The 18,047-nt window shown below is 38.1% G+C and overlaps 1 protein-coding gene across 6 annotated transcripts in view; it reads right to left on the bottom strand.

Annotated features, from left to right (window-relative positions):
• PDE10A (phosphodiesterase 10A) overlaps positions 1-18,047 on the bottom strand; it is a 352,020-nt gene that overhangs the window by 320,023 nt on the left and 13,950 nt on the right. The window contains exon 1 of one of the 6 annotated variants that reach the window (XM_021544163.4): positions 1,253-7,722. The exons of 4 other annotated variants lie outside the window; for them this stretch is intronic. The gene's annotated coding sequence lies outside the window, so the exon portion shown is untranslated. Of the gene's footprint in view, positions 1-1,252; positions 7,723-18,047 lie in introns of those variants that run through there. One more of the 6 variants, XM_085575512.1, reaches the window with a different exon arrangement.

The raw sequence follows: 18,047 nt of genomic DNA, 5'->3' as shown, positions 1-18,047 counted from the left end.
ATACTTAATCTTCCCCCATTTCTACTGCTATTGAAGCCCTCAAGATAGTACATTTTTCTCTGTGTTACAGTCCAACCCTCCTCTGTGTTTACAGCACTTCTCAAATTTCTGTGATCATTCAACATTTCATCATTACTCCCAACTTATGCTAAAGGTCAACATCAAAACATTACTTGCTGGAGGCCTAAGACCTCCTGGAATTCCACTAGTAGGTCCTCACAGAGCAAGCCTGGGGCTTCCCTCTTTGTCTCTGCCTGCCACCATCCCAACTTTAGATCCTTTTGTATCATATAGTACCTGTTTTTTCATCTTCTGTTCAGCCAAACATTCTCTACGTAGCACTGTACTAAAAATTCAACTCTACTGTCTTTGGAGACAGCAGCAATATTTTCCTCTCCATTTAGTGTGTACAGATGTCCATCTAGCTACAGAAGAGAACAGCTATCAACTAGGGGAGGAGATGAGGGAAAAGCATCCCCAGATAAGATATCCTCCCAAGTTCCACTCACTAGTGGCAGCTGTCACCTTCCTTCCACTCCTACCAAACCCATCCTTCCTGTCCTGCATGAAAAGCTGCATGTTTCAGCAACCCTCACTAAATGGGAGGTGCAATGTGTGATTATTTTGCACCTCTTCTTCCCCAGAAACCCAGAACCCAAACCCTTAAAGCATCAGAGAGTTGTCCCTGCTCATAATCAAATGATGCCACCTCCAAGCAAGGTCCTGTTAACAGCAGAAAGTCAGATACCAATTAAAAAAAAAAATCTAACCTAAAAATAGCTGACTCTGCCCAAACTGCCAGTAAACAGGGGCTTTGGGCACAAGACAGGATCAAGTCCCCCTACTACAGTGTGAAAACAGTGAGACAGTTGGTTTTAATTATTTACCCATCCTAATCCTGTTCATTTTAGTATTTAATTAAAAAAAAAAAAAATAAGGATTAGAATATATGACATTGACCTAGCCATGAACTACAACACAAGTACATTGCCCATTACAGTTCTATTTTCACTGCTAATATAATTTTCTGAATCTTTGCATTTTATGAAACATTTGAGAGATTTTACCAAGACAAAAGAGAATCTTTCACATCCATCCCATATAAGTGATTGCTGTTAATAAGGATAAGCAGTCTTATCTTGCACAACTTTCCACAAAATAAACAAAGATCTCAAAACATCTGAGTTTTTTGCAAAATAAAAATTAAAAACTATTGGTTAAGCACACAAAATATAAAGACAAACCTACCCACCTTAAAGAGATATTTCCATATGCTTGTTTAATACTTGGAGTGTGAAGACATCCCTCTTCCGATTGTGGTGAAGTAACAGCCACAGACTTCAAGCAAGCTGGTAGCATTGCTCAAAAAATTTCTCTAATCTGTCCAGTAGAGGGCAATGACATACATACACACACACAGTGTAAAATTAAATTTGAAATGCATACTTCTAAAAAACAAAACTAAATTTAAGAAATCCCTATCCCTAAATCATGAATGACTGTTTTATCTATAATATTCAGGTGCATACAGATCAGTGTCTGCCATTTTAATGCCACAAAGAACCTCCAAATTTAGAATTATATATTAAAAATATTTTTGATGTTTTTGCAAAATTGACCACTATCTATACAAAAACAAGTCAGCCTTACATAAAAGGACAATATATCATTATTTTGCATTTGGCTGCAGGATAAATGCCAGAAGTGTTTTTTATCTCTTCAGCAGCACATATTTTACTTGCTAAAAAAACTTCACTTTTTGTTTAAAATTGGTCCAGAAGGATACTGTTAAATCATTTTCTTCCTGTCACCCATCCATCGACTACAAGGAATGCTCACAGCCATTAAATAAGATACTATGTTTGCATGGAAAGCTGCTGCTGCTGCAACCCAGCTGTGTCTTTTACAGTTCTCAGGGATTGGTTTTTTTAACTACACTTAGAAATAACGCAAAACTTCATCGGGGTCTGTAGCATATTCAGACTTGTAGGTTCAAGGAGGCTGGGGCTGAAGCACTGTACCACCCCTGCCAGCTCCTGACAGACCCCAGTAACAAAGTAAGACTGCAAGCAGTGCCCAGCACCCCTGTCACTCCAACGACAAGAGGAGCCCTTCTGCAGAAAGAAATGTGGTAGAAAGCCCGATGGGCGCAAGCCACCACAAATGCTTGTTTATGTCTGGTTGTGACTTGAAAGTTTCAAGTGCTGTCACCTCAGATTATCCAGGCTCCCAAAATTTTCCACCACTCTTTTGTATGACCTCAGGTTACATTCTCAGATCTACTCCTGTGCTGCAGATAGAGAGAACATAGCTGTTAAACACACCCCCAAATAGCAGGCATGAAAATGAGATGCAACTCACGAGTAATGGCAAATTTTACAATTTTTTTTTTTTTAAGTATGGCAGAGAATGGTTCATGTCAACACATGCCATCATCTGAACAGTTTTTTCCAGAGTATCCAACTGACTTACTTGGCTGAACATGGTAGTTCCTAGGGCAGCTGGTCAGGACTCAGAATTTGCTACAAAAGGCTTGCAGTACACTCCACTCCAGGAGGGAGGAACAAGCTCCCCAAAGCTCAAGTACACTGGCTGCTGCCAGAGTTAGCAGGCAGTGGGCGAGAACTCCTCCAGCTCCTTTTATCAAGATGTTCACCTCATGATCTACTGGTTTCCTAGCAGCTGCCACAGCTGGAAGTGTGAGGGAGTCCCCCAGCCTGAAGCAGCAAGCATGGAGCAGTTGCCTAGCTCATGGAGTGTGAAGGCCCTGGAGCCTGCAGTGCAGACAGCAAGCCAGCAAGACACTTGGATTATAGTGAAAGCTCATCAAAGTAGAAACTTCTGGGACAGAAGTTTATACAGTTTGGATTTGTATGTGCAAAAGAGACATTTTTAGAAGATCCACAACTTACTGTGATTTACGCCTCAAGGATTGACTCTTGCATGTTGTATGGTAGCCCCTCTCTGCTCTGGTTACATTCAGCTCATATGTTTTACATTTTCTTTATCATAGACCCTCAAAAGTTTTTTTGGGTTTTTTTTTTTTTTTGGGGGGGGTTTGTTTCTTTTTTTTTTTAATCAAAATGACTTCTTGAAGAACTTGACTGAAGTTTTAGAGAAGTGCAGTTATGACCCATGTATGTCAAATGGTGTATAGCCTTGGGTTCAGCCTGTGTACAAAGTACTGGTAGCATTTATCAAGATTGATGGACAAGAATTTTCTCATGATTAAATAAAATTTAGGTTAAAAATTTAAATTAATTTTTATAATTCTTTAAAAGAAGATATCATTAAAACAAATTTAAACTCACTGAAGAATTTGCTTTAGATTGTCTCAGAAAGAAAAAAACGCTAACATACTGATACTGATTTTTCATGTTAGATATTGACCAAATTTGTCTATTATAAGGAAAAAATGGGTTTGGGTTTCTTTTTTGGGGAGCTTGGGTTTTCTTACTCTTGTACTTTCTACATATGTTTATGATACCATTGCAATAAGAGCTATTAAAATCTTGTTTAAAAACTGTTCTCAATGTGATTTAGCTATCAGAATGCTAGTTAAGTATAATCAATAATCTACCTACATGGATGATGGAAACAACTAATTTTGACAGGAAAGCAAAGTAGCAAGATATATCTAAAAGGTATGTATCTACAAATAGCATATTATCATCATCCAACTTCAATCAATGTGTATCTGTCAACATACAGGGGATTTCTGTACACTTGGGCTTCTGTGAGCTTGACTCAAGGAAATCCCTTCATATGAGGCAAAGCACACATTTTAACATTTCATATAGATAGCCCAGAAGCACCTGCACATTTTGTTTATGGGTTTCAATATTTAGGTGTTTTTTTGGGTTTTTTTGTTTTTTTTTTTTGTTTTTTTTGTTTTTTTTTTTTTAATGCTATGAAGATCCTACCTCAAAGGCCTTTTGGCAAACTATCAGGACAATAAAAGACCCCAGCAAATAAAGTATGTCCTCTGTGATACACAGGCCCTTGGCAGAAGGTAGCAATTAATGTGAGCCGCAACACCTAGGCCACATGCACCAGATATGGAATTAAGGTGAAGAGTCAGCATGCAGGAACAAAACGTAGGAGGAATTTCAAGACATACAGGTCACCCAGACAAGATAGCACAGGACAAAGCTCAAGGGTGCCTGTATGGATGCCTGACAAATACACAGAAAGAGTCTGCAGCCAGCACACTCGTATGGCACACAGGACATTCCACACCAGGAAGGCAGAGAGTCACTTAAAGCCTTGCAGTGCAGCTCCAGTACTTTTATTTTACAGACATGGAAAAAAAAAAATCAAAGCTGCTAGCAAGGAAAGCTATTTTGTGCTAACTGGACAGAAATTTTTTGAATACAGTAAAATCATTCTACTACTCTGCCATAAGAGAGTAGATCCCATCAGATTCCTGTCCTTGAGTCTGGCAGCAATCATTTTTCCTAGCCCAAAACCCAGTGAACCATCTGCTCCTCAAGAAAAGGTACTTCCTGCTATGATTAATATACATTTTCCATACATTCTAGTGAAGCCATTTATTTTCCCTAAGGCCAGTAACACGCTAACATAAACTGTTGTCAAGAAGTCATCAGCAGCTAAACCTCACCACAGTGTAATTCCCACCTCTTGGAGGCAAGCACAGAGCCTGGGTGAGTCCTGCCCCCTGTCTCACGTCAGCCCCTACACCTCAATACCCCAAAGAAATGAACACAGGCATGTAAGGAGCCAAAGCAAGGGATACATCCTCAGTTTTGGCAGTCAGGATGCTCAAAACATATGCGACCCATAGTTTAGAGAAGTGAGCATGCTGACAGTGCTCTGATGACAGTACAGCTTTGCAGGTCATAAAAACACATACAACACTGAGGCAGGAAGTCTAAATGCAAGTGAGCAGGCACACAGATATAATTCTGATGAGTCATGTCATATGAACCTCACAGGTGTGGGGAAGGCAAGAGATCCTCCAATACCTATCCAGCTTGGAAGGAGTCAATCACATCCGAGTAAAGAAACTGTCTCCCCCTTGTACGTTTTGTTGCCTGAGTCATGAGTGGGCTTTTAAAACTGCAATGGCTTAGCAAGGTCTGCCAAAAGACCCAGACAGTGGTTGCTGCAAAACATTATTCCTGTGGCTGATTTTAGTTCTTTCAGACAGGTTCACAGATCCACTGAGCAGGGTAAAGATCTAGGTTGCTTAAGAGAACAAAAAGAGCCCTTTTCTACTCCTCCCTGCAACTCGTTCTAAGCCAACTTAACAAATTTGAGATGCTGGATAGTTTTGCAATGAAGATCCACAGACACAGAGGTCCACTTTGGAACAAGATTGAACATAGAATACATTCATCTGGACCATCTTTTTAAAGCATGATACTTGCCTAATTCCACATTCAAGTATTTTAAGGTTAGTTCTGAAAATACCCTGATAGCTGTAGCCATTAATGTCTTAAGAACCTATTCAACTGCTTTTTTCTTTTTATATCACTAAAGCTGAATCAACAAGATTGCAGAGATCTGAGATAAGAGTGACTGCAGAGCTGAATTTAGCCCAGTGGTATTTTTGTTTAAAGGAACATCACAGAATGGAGAAATGCTGTACTCACAAGTGTTTTGGGACTGCATGAAGGACAAACTCATTAGGCTGAAAAGCAGTACTTTTATCTATGTCTAGTATTTTTATGAATAGCATCTTAACCCATTCATCTGGAGATCCCTTCAGTAACTACTGCTTTCTAAAGAGGTGTTTTTTAAAGAATTTAGTATAGGGAAAAAAAGCAATGCAGCAATTGATAGATATGGAAATACCTGAAATGTGACTAATGAAATTTATACCTAAATGTCATATTTTTACCAACTCACAGAATTACTTCTCATTTCCTACACAGGATTTTAAGAAGTCTCTGCACCTGCCTCCTCTCCCCAAAGGGAAAAAAAAAAAAATTTAAAATGCAAGATAAAGATGCTAAATGCAATTCACAGAAATCATAGAATAATTCAGCTTGGGCAGGTCTCTGGAGTTTTCTAGTCCAACCTTTTACTCAAAGCAAGATGAACCTAAGACCAGGGTTTTATCAACTGAGTCTTGAAAACCTTCAATGGTGAAAGTTGAACAACTTGCTTCATTGCTTGACTGACTTCAGAATGAAAAAGCTTTTCATTTATAGTCAACCTAAACCCCTTGTTGCAACTCAGGTCTCTTGTCCTTCTGTCATGCACTGCTCTGAAGAAATTCAGAGATTTTCTCTAGAAATTGCTGGACTACTAGTAGCTGCAGCTGCAGTCACCTCTTCTCTAGGCTGAACAAGCCCAAGTCTTTCAGTCTCTCTTCACCTGCCATGTGCGCCAGCCATGGCCATCTTGGTGACCCTCCTCTAAACTCTATATAATTTAGGAATGCCTTTCTTGTACTTGGGGATCCAAAACTGGACACATTACTCCAGGGGCAGCCTACACAATTGCTGAGTAGAGGCACACAACCACATCCCTCTACCTACATGCCATACTCCTGTTACTATAGCCCAGCAGGCTGTCAGCTGCTGCCTCCGTTGCCAAGGCACGCTCCAGACTTATATGCACTTTGTCTTCCACCAGCCCCATAAAGTTCTTTTCTGCCAAGCTGTTCCCTGGCCTGTATTGTTCCGAGGCAGGGCTTCACCCCAGGTGTGAGATTTGGTATTTGCTGTCCTTGCTAAATTTCATAAAGCTCCTGCTGGCCCTTCCATCCATCCCATCTAGATCCCTCAAATGTGGCTCTGCCTTTAAGTATTTTGACTGGTTCCTACAATTTGGTATCATCTGTAAACTAAGAGCAAGCCTTCCATCATCCCCTCCAGATCACTGCCAAAGATATTCGTTGACTGGTGTCAGGATATACCCCTGTGGTACTCAGTTCAAGCAGTCTTATTATCTGTTCATTGAGAACATATCCATCTGGTACATCCAAACTCTGAGCATTGAACAAGCAGATGGGATTTCAAGGCATAAAATTACAAGTATAGCAGCATATCTGAATTTAATATTTAATCTAGTTATAGAAATCAGCTGTTGTTATTTACATGACCTAACTTTAGCATTAAGCTTAGTCACCACTGCCTTCCTTTTCAGTCAGCAGATAGAAAAAAGAATCGGTACAAGCTGGGGACCAACTGGTTGGACAGCAGCTCTGCAAAAACAGATGTCAAACAACAGGGTGTTAACAAACTGGAGAAAATACAGTAGTGGAACACCAAATGCCTAAGACTGTTATTTAAATAGCTGAAGGTGCTAGATGACATGCCAGGAGAGGCTAGAGGAACTAGGTTAGGTTACTTGAAAAGGGGTAAACCAAAAGCCAATTGCTGAATTCAACAAGCTAAAGGCGAGTTGTAGAGGAGAGGCGGCGTAAGAGTTTTCTCACAAGTGCACAACAAAGAAGAGACAATTTGTGACAAATTATGATGCTGGAAACTCTTATCAGACATAAGGAAAAAAATAATCAAAGTGGTTTAGTACTGATAAAGGTGCTCAGAGTGGCTGCAAACTCTTCATCCTTGGACATTTTTAAAACAACTGGATAAGCCTTGAGCAAACTGATCTAACTTGGAAGTTAGCCAAGATTTGAATGAGGGGTTGTATCAGTGACTTTAAGAGGGCCCTGCTAGTCTAAATTTTTCTGCGATTCTAGGAGAAAGGCTCCTCCAGTGGGTGATTCATCTTGTCTTAAAATAGGTGTCTAAAATAGATTAGATGAATCACCATCTGGTGGTGCCTGTGTCTCACTGTAAATATTCTCCACTGAATACAAAGGCAACCTAAGCTGACCAGCTATGATTAAATGACTTACAGTGAGACATCTGTAAATTCTAAGAGATAGGACTTGTGCCACTCAAAATGATAGAGTTCTTGCCTTGTTTACATATTCCCCCTTTAGGGCATGAACCACTTCCTTAATAACCAAACTCAGTTGTGGGAGAAGGTGGACAAAACCCTCCTATAACACATAAAAATTAAAGTAACTTCTAATTAGAGCTACACAGCTATCTTAAACAGTTTGATGCCAAATGAACAATTCTCCCCATAATGCAATGGGTACAGTTTTATGATTATTATTTAATATATTACGTATATTAAAATATGTAATATTTTATTGTTAAAGACAGCTGACAAATTCGAAGCTGATAGGATGGTTTTCCCTAGCATGAGGAAATTTCTATCATCACAGCCTTATATATTAAGATATAAGGAGCTAAAGGAGATATCCTTTATTGGATAAAGGAGAATGAATTTAAATGTTCAGGTCATAAAATTTTTTAAATTTGTTATTGTAGTTGTTATTATTTTTTTTTGTTATTAACTGTAAATTATTTAAGAACACAGTTTAGAGCTGTCTGAAATGTTCATTGACAAGAAAAGCCACAGATGTTTAACAAAGATAAGTAGAAACCATTGAAGTTGCAGGTGTATTTTTGGACCTTGGAAACAGTATTTAGCTAGAAAACATTTCTTTCTTCCTGGAAGCTGGAGGGAAAGAAAAAAGAAGGTAGATAAAAAAAGAAAGAACAAGTCTTTTTTCAGACCTCCACATCAACAGAATGACCCCGTTTTCTTCTATCTGAAAAACTGAAGCCACTTTTAACAATTAATGTCTACAGAACTGTCTTGTTACTTGACTAATAAAATCAGTGTAACTTTTTCCTAAGGGAAATGGTATTTCTCCTACATACACTAATTAAGTTCCATTTTCCATGTTCCACAGATCCTCCCAAAGCAAATTTCCCTGTTGTTTCCTCAATATCCAGCACCCATTTTTTTTGGTACATAACACAGAGGCGATGAGGTTCCCTGGATGCAAAAAAATTACCCAAATACTACCACAGAAAACTATGGTTGAAGGCAACTGGATAAAACAGAAGGAGTAATGGGCTTTTACTACATGTGCTTTGTTTGTAATCAGAAACAAAAGGTGGGCGTGCCAAGGTGAAAGCAAGTACCTTCCAAAAAAGACAATTCTGGTTTTGCCACAGCTGACAAAGTCTATGAAACTACCTCACAGGTCCTCCAACCAGCCCTGCCTGCAAGGAAGTCACTCTACACATCCCTGAGCAATACAAGAGGGAAGTGGAAGGACAGAGAGACAAGTGACAAACATATTTACTCATAAAAAATGGTCCTGGGCCAAGCACCACCTCTCAAAGCAGCCTATTTGGTAGTTTAGAAAGCAGTCCCTCTTTGTAACAACTTCCCTGTCACAGAACAAATTCAAAGATGAATGCTCATGCCCTGTTGTCACTTGGCCATCAATGAGAAAGATAATGTTCTAAGCATCTTCAGAGAATATGAATCAAAACTTAACAAAACTGTTAACATGTATTAGGTCCAAAAACAGTCTACACTGATTAAGGAGAAAAGTCAGTCCTACAGAAGTCTTTGCCAAAACCACAAAACCTAAGATTTTACATTTCAATGCTGTTTCAGAACTACTGTTGGAACTTTTAACATTTCAGCTATGCAAATCTGAAAATGTTATTATTTTACAATTAACAGAGACCAATTCACACATGCTTATTCTGAGAACTAGTCTTTACTCACAAGGCATTCTTTTAGCTAATTGTAAGATAGGAAATTTTGCTGTGAATAAAAATAATTCAGATTCTGGGTTTTATTTTAGGGCATTAAAATTTCTATATTGACACATACCCAATACCATCAGATCTTATTATTCCTTTGAACTGAGAACTATTAAATATTGAATCCCATGTGAGAATGTGCATAAGATGTCTGGTTTTAAAAGAAGTTTGCCCATGCTCTTCCTATAACAAGGCCAGATCAAAAACTGCAGGGGCAAGCTCTTAGAATTTTGAATGAGTTTTAGTCTTTACAAATATCTTCCAGCATGTTCAGGTAATCAGCTTTAATCACACATGTTGGGGAAATATTTTTTTCCTGTATAGTTTCTAGTACTTTGTGCTGATAACTCATGCTTTATTATATTTTGTCTTACCCTGAAATGCCATCCTATTTTGCATGACTGCATTTTTGAAATCTCAAATTAATTCACTGTAACTACTGAAAAACCATAATGTATTAAGTCATTCTATGAAAAGTCTCCATCTCCCCACTCCACATAGGAAAAAGAAAAAAACAGCCATAATTATGAAAACAGAAGAGGAGGTATATAAGAAACTGCCATTTGTATGGCTTGGCTACTCAAAATTTTTCCAACCTAATTCCACAGATCAGTAGAAAAAGAAACAGTTAGTACTTCCTTATAACTTGTAAGGGCTAAACATTGGCTTTTATGTGGGGAAAAGTTTGTGATATAAGTTGAAATCAAAGTCATCACTGATTTACTTCAGCAAATTTACTAGCCCTGATTGTGACCAAAAAAAAAATTGGCTCAATTTGAAAGCGAAAGCATGTTTTTAATCAAGCTTTGGAACATAAGAGTGACAGAGAACCTCATTCATCAGACATATGAAAAATAGCTAATACTACTGAGCAACAGCTAAGTAAATGCAACTGCCATTTATCAAAACCACACAAATATGAGTCTCAATCTAGGAAGGCATTTCAGAATTTAAAAAAAATATTTTGAGTTAACAGGACTTCAATTTTTAAAATGTTTTTTAAAAATAATTTATAGGTAAAGGAGAAAAACAGATTCCAGATTTTCAAAATTGGGTAAAAACCAGTCTGACTGCATATTGACATTTGCAACCACAGTGTGTAAGCACTGCTGACATATACATAAGGAAACACTGAAAACACCTGGAAGGCACAGGCTCAAGAGAGTAACATGGAAACACAGAGTCATTCAGTAAAAGCTCTGGCAATTTTCAGACCAAGTCTCCACTATACCACTCAAAATTTGCAGAAATTCATTTCTACACCAGAACAATAGCATATCTTCAAGTATGTGAAGAGGGACAATGTTGGAGCAGAGAATCTCAGACTAAGTGAGATAAAACCTTTAGATGTCTGATCTTAAAAGTTTACTCTTAAAGCCCTGGAGAATAGGAGCTTGCATACTTCCTAAAGAGGGAAGGGAGAAAAGACAGACACCTACAGAACACCAGTCTTATAGAAACTCAATTACTCAAATGAGGTATCAATTAACTCTCCTAGGCCACATGTCACTAATCACAGCAGAATAACTAGACACATTCAGAGAGATTGCAAGCAAGAGGACAAAAATAATGAATAGGTATGAAACCATTTAGTGATGGTACAATGAACTGGGAAAAAAAAAGGGAAAGATGATTGAAAACCAGCTTATTCTCTCTCAGCTTTGTCTGATTTTTCAATAGTATGGAAGCATGCAAAAATATTTAGCAATTAAGGGTCAATGCCAAAGGAGTAAAATGAGAACAGCTCTTTTACCTCTCATGTCTTGAGGTTTAAAATGGATGTATGGAAACATCATGGTGACAGGTTCACATCATTCTGCTCCAAGGTAAAAATTCATCCTCTGCTGACAGACATAGAAGCTGCTCCTCTAATTCTCTTTCCCCATATAAGAACTGTTTGCCTGTTCTTTCGGAGGATCCAAGACCACCTGAGACAGCATGGTAACATCTGCTGTCCAGCATCAACTCTGTCCCTGAATGGTCAAGACTTTTCCTCCTACCTCTCAACAGAACATAATTTTCCCAGTTCCTGCTGGAACTGTTTTGCCTGTTCCAAGCAGCATGCCAGGACACTCCTGAGGTACACAGCAGTTATGGACCCCTCCAGGTGACTTCTCCATCACACCCAACTCTGACCTGGCAGTTTCCCACTGAATGATTTTCCCCACTTTGCAGGGTAATGCTGACTGGGGAGCAGTATGACTGTGGCAGAACACATTCTCCTGACATGTCAGACTATCGGATACGTTAAAAAAAGAACAGCCTAACTTCATGCTCAACACCTCTCACTCTCTGGCTGTTCTTGGCACGCTATTTTTACATATATTAGAATAAAAAAGTTTACAATGTGTTCAGTAAGCTGAGAGCCAAAGTGAGGCGATCCTTCAAAAATGTTCAGTTTCCTACTCCCAACAAACTGCTCCTACACTAATGTCTGCAACTAGACTCTTTGTACTAGGATGGAGTTTCAATTTCTCATAGATTTATTTTTTGTTGCAGTGAACTTGTTATAAACGAGAAAATTTATCAAAGGCTGCCCTACAATAAGAAACAAACAAATCAACAAAAAAAAAATCCCAACCCTAACCGCAGGAAAAGTAAAAAACAACAATCCAGAACAATTTCTGAAGGATGGCTTGTGTTATATCTAGAAGAATCTAGGGACTTGCATAGAAGATTTCCCAGAACAAGTTTAATGCTCTGGCCATGAATGAGGAGAAAGAACACAGCAGGTCTGAGAAGGATGATAAAACACACAAGAAAGAATACAGGAAAATAGAATAACATCAAACTGGCTTTGCTAAGACTTATTCTTAGTTTGTCCAAATTTGATATGTTTGCTTTTGCTCTTCCAAAGTACTCTCACTGACCTCCACAGCTGCAAAGCAGTCATAAAGCTTTTGTCCAATCTGATCATCGTCCACATTATTTTTTAAGCTGTAGCACTATTGGTCAAATCTTGATTTATATTTATTTGCAAACTAATCTAATTAAATTATATACTACATCAACAACAACAATAACAAATAATAATAATATATACACTCCATAATATGGCTGGAAAACTCTGGATAGAACTATTGTCTGACAGATTACTGGCAATTCCAGATCCTTGTCCATTGTGCCCAATAAATGCACATGCTTGACTGCTTTCTTATTGTAAAAACTAAAAGAAAAACTTTTAAAAAAAGGCCATAAAAAACCAAAAAACCTCTAAAAAAAAACAAACACACACCAAAAAACAACAGTAAGAGAGTTCAGGAAGTGCATTTCAATGTGATTACAATACTTTTTTAGTAAATTAAACCATAGCCTTTGGCCACAACATGACCCAGAGCATGTTGTAATGGTCCACAAATGAAGTGCTTTCTATATGTTATGCCTTAGGTATGTACTGCAAAACTTGGCTTTGTTGTACTTTAAAATATAGGAAGAGAAATTTTTATGTCTTATGACAGAATGCTTTATTAAAAATAATGATGTTTCAAGAACTTGTATTTGCAGAAAAGAACATTTCAGCAAGGAAATACATCTTTGCAGCATTTCTATTTTTACAGTGAGGCAAGTTACATCAGCTTAAAAAAAAAATTCAACAAAACCAGCCTACACAAATATGATTCAGGTTCTCTCTTACTACAATATCAACATGAGAATATCCCCCATGTACATCTGTACACCACTAGACAAGTTCTCTCACACACGTCCTTTGACACAAACACTCCTGCCTTTGCATGCTTGCACACAAACACTGCTCTCACATGTTAAGCTTCTCACACATAATCAATCCTCCAAGCTCTGGCGCTCTCTCACACAAACACAGACGTGCTTCATACTTTCTCCTGCATCAGAAAACCATGTGAACCATCTGTCACTATTTAATCTCCCAACCCAAGCCAAGCAAGTATGTCCCATCTCAACCCTAGACACCCCAGTCAGCCTTTCTAGCAATACACTCTTCACAAATAGACCATTGTTTTTGCTGCTGCCTACCTAATATTAATTTGTTTTCCACTTCATCTCTTCTTTTTTTGCTGCCATGTGCCCCACTGAAAGCTCTATTTCGCCTCTCTTTACAGAAGTCAGGTCTCAAGCAGTCCAGGGTTGGATATTGCATAGCCAGGGCCAAGACATGTTTTGCAACACTCAGCATACCACAAACTACCCACCGAGATCAGTGAGCACCACAGATTTCCCTTTTCGTTCATAACTTCACCCTTCTCTGGTCTCTGACTGGTGAGTGTTTAATGCAAATGGACACAGAGAAAGATATTTTTTTTTAAGAGATAGTAGTTGTCATCAGAAGAAAAGAAAGAAACCTACACTTCAAAACTTTGACTGACTGTACTTTCATTTCATAGGTGAAAAAGGAAGAATAAATTGTATTGTTTGGGAAAAATCCCTCAAAATACAGTCTCAGGACAGAAGGGCCTAAAAGAAGCCTGAAAGCTTTGGTGTGTAAAAGACAGGCTGGACAAAACACAGTAGAAAAAAGACCACTTTGTTTTAGGGATATCAGAAATGCTGCTGAAATCTGCACTTGGAAGGAATGCCATCAAAAGCAAGGCTTAAGTACTTTCAACATTTCAGGGAATGTAACAGTACCCCCCATAACCAGTGCAGAAGGCTGCTATTGGTCCGAAATATGTTTATTAAACTCTATGAAATACGTCTCCCAGTTAAATGTCTCTTTAAACCATTGTTCTTTCTTTCCACAAATGAGAACAGAAGTTCACATCTATCTTTTGTACCAGAGAGATCCCTCAGGATCTCTGAGGGTAATACTGTCACACTGGAGCTTATGCCAGTCCTGAAAATTGGAGCAAATTCCTTTCTGAAGACAGAGCCTAAAGACAAACCTCAGCATCTCAATACTGAAAAGTCTCCAGATTAAACCACAGAGTTTCGGGTGCACATAGCATGGACCAAACCCACATCCACTCCTAAGAAAGGAACCAACACATAGTGGATCTTTTGTTGCTTTCTTCTAAAGATTATGAAGTTGGCAAGCATTTTAAGAAAGGCTTAGATAGATCCAGATTCCAGTTTTACCTAAATATTCACTTTGCCAGGGGGAAGGTGGGAGGAGTAGTGTCTGCCTACCTTTTGAAAAATAAATTGTTGCATGATTTCTGTTTGTACAGCACTTAGGGTAATGTCACCTACTAGGGCTGTGACTTACAGCAAAGACTTTGGGAAAGGGGCAACCCCCCTCTTTTGGGAAATTGAGCCACAGGTGAGAAATCTCTGCAGACAAATTGTTTTATTAACAAGTGAAAGAAAAATGTGGAGAAACTAACATTTAAAAGTCTAGGAACCATACACTTTCAGCAGGACTCGTCAGCAGACTTTAGATGTTACTGCAAAAGAGGGCGAGCTTAGGCAAGCAAAACCCTCAAGCATATCAGCCTTTTCTGAATGCAAATTCCCTAGAAGTGCCTGTCTTCAGCACATATAGCAAGTGGTACATGCAATGGCATGAGCAGAATTCAGGATAGAGAAACCTGTCTGCTCCATGACCACCTGACCTCAATGAAATTAATTTCAATTTTTTCCTTGATGTCAAGCTTCTTTCTTCACACCACACACCTCTCACCTAATTGCAGCTAGTGTCTGTGCCCTAGGAGAGACTAAATTGAGACAGAAAACTTGAGCAAGTAACAAGGATTCTTAAAATTATTATCAAAAAAAGAAATCATATGAGGACTGTTAGCAGCAAATGAAAAAAATTCCATTATATTCTACTTAGGTCTTTTTTATCCAGCTATTGTAATAACTATTACTTTTGGATTGTGTGTAAGCCTTAAAGGAAAGAGACCATTAATTACCCTAGAGAGATACCAGCAAATGAAAGATGGTTGGACAGTGGCTAACCCCCAAATGCTTCCTACTGCTTCATTCATAGAGATGTCCCCAAACCTTCTAGTGACAAATTGTGCATGTTTCCAATGGAAAAGGTCAGAATGGAACTATTTCAATGTAGCAGACTGCTATAGGTGGAGAGATTGTGGTCTTTAACTTCAAGCCAAATATTAATGACAAGTGGTCCATATAGTTAGCAAAAATCAGGAAAAACCTTTTCCTTTTACAAACTTACAAGAAACTATGCTCTCAACTTTTTTTTTTCTTTTTTTTTCTTTTTTTCTTTTTTTTCTTTTTTTTTTTGTTGGAACATCATGGAAGTTGGTCCTCCTACCTAGGACTTGGATGTTCAGTGAGCCTGCCAGGAAACACCAGGTAACATTTCTCAGGCTGTTGTCTTTAGTCTCTTCTTAGAATGTAAGATCCACATAACCTAACTGGAAAAGCATTCAGTCTTCTCTTTTCCAATGCTATCCTGCCACAAACCACTGACAGAACCTGCTACTTTGATCCTTATGCACATGTGAAAACACAAAGGAAACAAAGACAATACAGGTTCTTTTCTTAAAGCAGCTACTGTTCAGTACTTTAACTGGTGATACCCTCCTCCAGTATATCCTAGTGCTGGGAGATAGTTCCAATAAACACAACATGAAGTGTATCTCAAAGGTCCATTTTATTTAAAATAAAAAAATCCCGCCCTTCCCTATCCCCAAACAAAAAAACCACCTCTCCCTTCACTTTCACCTCAAGGCAATCCAAAGGATTTTCCAAGGGGAAGGGTCTGTTTATACTAGCTGTCTGTCACTTAGACAAGAAGCAGGAGAAGCCAGCAACCCTGAAATAAAGCATCTGTTCAAGCTACCGTAAGATTAACGACCCACTTTGGAGGCAAAAGAAAATCTCCCCAGAGGAGGGGAAAAAAACTCTGGACAACTCCAAAGCCAGATTTTCAAACAGTAATTGACTCCCAAACTAATCTGTAGGTAGAACAATTAAAGCAGAGAACATGGCTGCTTACAAGTCCTACTAAAGAAAAAATCCACTCACAATAATCTGGATAGTTTACCTCCTGCACTGAAAGAACACTCACAACATGTGTAATGGGTTTCAAATCTGAAATTTTCATGAAAAGACAACAGAAAATATCCATATGCCATAATAGCAATTTTCCCTATGTAAGGATGTGATTTAATTTAATGTACCATATTCTGTACCACATCAACAAGGATGAAGTGAATAGCAGAAATAAAATTATATTCCTAGCTATGCTAACATTCAAATTATTGCACTTAATTTAGATTTGGAAAACATAGCTAAATATCAATATAATATCTAAAATTACCAAATTTATATCTCTTGTAGAAGTCACCATTTTAAAAAGTAACAAAAAAAAAAAAGAAAATCAACAGATTCCAGCAACTAGAAGTATCTCTTCTGGCAGATGGAGATGTTATGGCCTGTAGTTAGCCAATACCAATCCAATAGTCAAGCAGAGGAATTCTGGAGTAAGAAAAGAGAACAGGGAGAAAAGCAGTTTTTCTATAGAGAGATTTAAGACTTGACAAGTTGACAAGCATATAATTTTTTAAAATTATAATTACAAATAACTGTATCAATATCCTGCTCCAGTCCTGTAACCATTTCTCCCAGACTTTCAGTACAACTTTAACTCACACTACATATCATCTGTTCCACCTTGATAATTTGAGTTTGGTATTTTTGACTTGGTGTTTCTTATCTGCTTCTGTCTGACAAACTCCTAAGTGATTCCAAAATAAAAAAGCCCAAATGAAACAAACCAGTATAAGAAATCGCAAAATTCAGTCTACAGAATGAGATGGAGTTGACACCAAAACTCATCCCCATTTCCTTCTTCACTCCTTAACTGCTTTCTTACCAAGTCCCAGATCTGACAAGATGTCCATACTCTAGAAAGTAAGGTAAATTTAGAAAGAGAAGGAGGAAGAGGATTTTTTACCAGGTTGAAAAAGCAGAAAAAACAAAACTAACAAAGATGAGTACAAGTACAATTACATGTAGGCAACGCAAAAATACATTTGGGGATATTTAGCATCACCCTGATGTCTTTGTGCTTCTCAGTGATTAACAGATTGCAAGAGTGAGTGTCTGCTTTTTCCAGGTTCACTGAGCTGATGAAATATCTGAAGACATTCATAACTTCTGACCTCAGCTTAAGGGTTGGTCATAATAACGTAAGACCTATCTAGTCATGATTTAAATAAAAATAAGTGGAGTCATGATTTAAATAAAAATAAGTGGAGTCTTCAAAGACATAACTTGACAGTTAAGGAACAAAAAAACTACTTACAAGAAGAACACAACAAACCACAAAAACACCACCAACAAAAAACACAAAAAAAACTCCCATAAACCCAACCTGATATTAATAATGTGTAGGCATATTATTACAAGTATTAAAAACAGGACCAGAAATAACTTTTGAAATTTTACAAATACCGTGCTCCAGACATATTCCATCTCTAGTGGCCCCTGGTACCATACATATGCAGTTCAACAGCACTTGCATCCCCTTTTATGCACTTACTT

This window comes from Lonchura striata, chromosome 3 (assembly GCF_050655825.1).
Source record: "Lonchura striata isolate lonStrDom1 chromosome 3, ASM5065582v1, whole genome shotgun sequence".
Classification (NCBI taxonomy): Eukaryota; Metazoa; Chordata; class Aves; order Passeriformes; family Estrildidae; genus Lonchura; species Lonchura striata.
This window is presented reverse-complemented; position numbering and strand designations above follow the sequence as displayed.